Raw genomic sequence first — 4,465 nt, forward strand, 5'->3', positions numbered from 1 at the left:
AGGAAACCTAGGATCACACTTTGGTTAGAGTCTTAGAGAACACCAGACAGTTTCTCTCTTTCAATAAAGTTCCAAACAGAGGAATAAAAAAAAGATTCCTCAGTTCCCACTATAACAGTCGCTGACGTTCTTTCCATTATTGGAGCCATGCATTACTGCATGGAGTCCAAGGGAGAAAATAACCTACTCCTCCAATAATTTATAATTAAGTAGATCATTATAATGTATATTTAGTCAAAATATTAACACCACTCCCTCTCTACTCACTGGAGATAAGGCATAAACGTAATCCACAAATTATCATATTTTCATTTAATATATTCCTAATTATGACATACTTTTCTAGTTTTCTTCACATAAATTGCATTTCTCCACTAAAAAGTATAATACAAACTAGTAATTAATCACATAGTACTAATTCCATCCATTAAATACTACTTAGACGAAGAGAATAGGAATGCAGCAATTAAAGGCCATGCATATATATGACCTACAAAACATCTCTTTCAGCCTTCTATGATTTTTGCCACTTGAGACAGTGCAACATAGGACGAACCACCTTCGGACAAAGCATTCACTGCACTTCGTTGAGTCTCTTTTACTCTCTCCCTTATGCCATTGCTCTTCCCATTTTCATCACCCTGGATAATCTCCCTCACCATATGCTCTATCTCCTCCCTACGCACCACCTTCTTTGTCGGCAACACCGCCGTCCTCAGCGCAAGGCCCAACTCCTCCGCCAGCAACGTCGCGTTCATCCTCTGCTCCGCGTACAACGGCCACGCGATCAAGGGAACACCGTTCGTCACGCTCTCAAGCGTCGAACCCCATCCACAGTGCGAAAGAAACCCTCCAATAGAACGATGCTTCAGTATTGTTACCTGTTGGGCCCACTCCGGAACCAACAGTCCCACTTTGCGGGTCCTCGATATGAACCCTTCTGGCAAATACTTGGACATCTCATCCTCCTCGCTTTCACTTCTCCCAGTAGTGAAAAAAGCCGCGTCCACAGATTCTTCTATAGGTGCGCGCACCACCCAAACAAATCTCTGTTCACTCATCTCCAACCCTAAAGCCAGCTCCCTCATTTGCTCATACGACAACGTTCCTCCACTCCCAAACGACACGTAAACAACCGACTCACTCCGTTGTTCATCAAGCCACTTCACTAGCGACTCATTTGAAGAACTTGTTTCTAATTCCGATTCCCTCTCTATGGGTCCCACAGCATATACCGGAATCTTCATATTCAGCGCCTTACTTAACAAGCCTCCTTCCCTCAACGCTTCAAGGACTTTACGTTGAAGCTCTTCCCACGTGTTAACCAAAAGGCCATCGCTTTGCGGGATTCTGTTCCCTATTTTAAGAAACTCTTTATACTTCCTGTCGTTCCGGTCTAGCATGGAGTCAACCACGTCCTCCGGTCGAACCGGGTTGCAACCCGGAATTTTCAACGCTTCCTTTTGGTCAACGTATTCTCCTTCTATTTTCTCATCCAGCACCGGGGCATACACGATCAACGCTAGCACCCAAGCGTGTGAAGCCACGTAGACGTAGCTGAGAATGTTGAGTTCTCTTGCTATGGGAATAGCCTCCGTGCCGAAAATATCAACAATGAGTGCTGAGGGGCGAGGGGTAATTTTGGAAAGAATGGATTTAATGGCGGGTACGGCTTCGCTCATCATGACGCTCAGGCGAGTCATGACGCCGTTGTTTTCGTTAACAAGACCAGTGAGGTCTGGTGAAGGGATGTCGATGATGTGGCAGAGGGATGAGTTTAATATCTCAGTTTCGGTTTTTGAGGTTTGGGAAGTACGGCGAGAACAGTGACTTGGAAGTTGTGGTGATGGACGAAGCGCTTTCCAAGCTCAATCGTTGGGATGAGATGGCCCAGACCAGGGCTTGAGAGAAGAACCACATGTGTGGATTTGTGCAGTTCCATGAAGCAAAATTAAAGAACAAGCAGTTGTATAAGCTCTCTTGCGTGGGTTGTGTTGAATAGGTTAATTAACTAGGACTCTTATAAAGGGGAAATTAAGAAAGGTGTTCCTTTCGTAAAAAAACAAGAAACACTGTGATGAAGATGCTTCGATAGAATAGCGTCATGATTAAGGGAAAAATAGCCAACTTGAATTAGACTTTCTGATGGAGTTAGTTCAAAGTCAATTTAGTGATGGAGTTAGTTCAAAGTCAATTCAGTGTCCTTGATGAATTGTATCTCAGTTGATAGTTTTGTTAGTTAATTTTCTATTATTTTCAGTTAGAAAGACCAATCTACAAAGTCAAGTTTTGTAGAATAATTATAAAGTGGTCCCTGTGATGGTTGTATAAATGGAATCAGCTTGTTCAATAAAAGCTAGTTACCATTTTTAGTTTCACAATTAGTTCTCCTTGTTTCATTCTCTTCCTCACTTTCTTTCTCTCTTGTCTTCATCATTCAAGACTAAAATTCATTCAAATTTGTCACCTTTATAGTTTGTTTGTACAGCAAGCAGTGAAACAATGAGAACTAATAGTGAAACTGAAAATGGTAATCTACTTTCATCGAACAAACTGGTTTTTATACAATCATCATAGGGACCACTTTACAATTATTCTACAAAACTTAAATTTGCAGATTGTTCCTTCTAACTGAAAATAACAAAAAAACAAACTAACAACTCAGGTACAACTCATTAAGGACTGAATTGACTTTAAACTAATTCCAACACTTTCCACTAACACTTTCCACTATAATTAAAAGGATCACTTCCATACGGCATGTTGATGAAGATATTTTGAGCTTAACTTGAAGATAGTAATCAATTTGAAAGCATAAGGCTTGTTGATAAAGATATTAAGCAATTTGGAAACCTTAATTCAAATGATCAAAGCATTTAATTAATTTTGGGATATATATATATATATATATATATATATATATATATATATATATATAAATTGAGTTTAGTACTTAACTGTTATTATTGATTTAATAATATTTAACTCTCTTTTTTTAATATTAAATTTAGACACTTTCTACTCTTGTCAACTGTTTATTTCCAAGATGTTTGGAAAATACAGTGAAACTGAGACTTTTCAAGTTTGAAGTTGTGGTGAAGGATGAAAGGTTGTCATAGCTCAGTCATAAAGGATGAGATCGATGCCCGGCCAAGACTTGAGTTTGAAAGAACCAACACATACGTGGTTGTGTACCTTAATCATTTATGATGCTAAATAGTTAATATTTGAGAATCACCACAACAATTTACATGGATAGAGTAGTTTTGGACCTACTTACGGGGCAACAACTCCTCCACAATATATTTTAATTTTAAGATTATGTCTATCAGTGGTATATATTAATTGTTACAAAATCCGTATTTGATAACACTAAAGGTGGAGTATTACTTTTAAACTGTTTTGTTATTTTTTTTCTTCATATAGCCGAGAAATTGAAATAATAATAATAATAATAATAATAATAATAATAATAATAATAATAATAAAATAGACCTGGAATGTAAAAAAAAAAAAAAAAACAAGTGAGGTGTAGGTAGAGGTGTTCATGGGTACGAGGTCACATGTGAATTTAACTTGATTTAAATCGATCCGAACAGTTTGAATTGAGTCATTTATGTATTTGGATTAAAATTGAATTGGTCGATCAAAATTGTTCATATACAAGTTAGATCACGACTTTAGATTTGTAGATCCATTAACCCAACCCGTGGACATGTAATATATATATGATAGGTTTTTGGAGGATGATGTCAGAGATGATCATCTTGAGTTTGACATTTTGAATTGGTAAAAATTGAAATCATGTCGATATTAGATTCTTTCCTGTATGATTAGAAACATATTGGTATTCATGTATTCACGGTATGATCTAACTTTACATTTATGACTAGTACAAGAGGTAGAATTCTAGATTCATTTCATAGTTCTTTGAGTCTCATTATTGCTGAAGCTCTCATTTGTGTCCAAAATTGGCTTAAGATATGCTAAGCAAAGTGTTAATGAATTGCAAGTTGAAATACATGAAGCAACAACAAATTGAATTAGGTGTGTAATTTCTTATTTCATTTTTATATTTTTATAAAATATAAATTAATTTTTGTGTTAACTGGATTGTGTTTAAAATTTTAGAGTTATTTGGTTTGATTTTAAATACTATTAATTTTAGAACGACAAGTGTTGGAACTGCAAATATTGAGACTACTAGTGTTCTTAAGGTATTACTTTAAGGTATATTGTTATTTATTTTACTTTTTTTCATATTTATTTTTTCTGTATGTTTGTAATATTAGTAAATCATATTTTGTTCATTTGATTCAGCAAATCTAGTTGTGACAAATTTGGTTGTAGTAAATCTGATTGTAGCAAAGTTTATTACAAAAAATAGTTGATTCATACTATTATAATAAATATCGTTGAAGAATATTTTATTTTAAGTTGTATTAGTCTATTTTTGAATATTATG

The 4,465-nt window shown here is 35.7% G+C and overlaps 1 pseudogene; it reads right to left on the reverse strand.

Annotated features, from left to right (window-relative positions):
- Positions 1-286: 286 nt before the first annotated feature.
- LOC114416853 lies at positions 287-1,979 on the reverse strand (annotated as a pseudogene).
- Between the last annotated feature and the right edge of the window lie 2,486 nt (positions 1,980-4,465).

This window comes from Glycine soja, chromosome 6, assembly GCF_004193775.1.
Source record: "Glycine soja cultivar W05 chromosome 6, ASM419377v2, whole genome shotgun sequence".
Lineage (NCBI taxonomy): Eukaryota > Viridiplantae > Streptophyta > Magnoliopsida > Fabales > Fabaceae > Glycine > Glycine soja.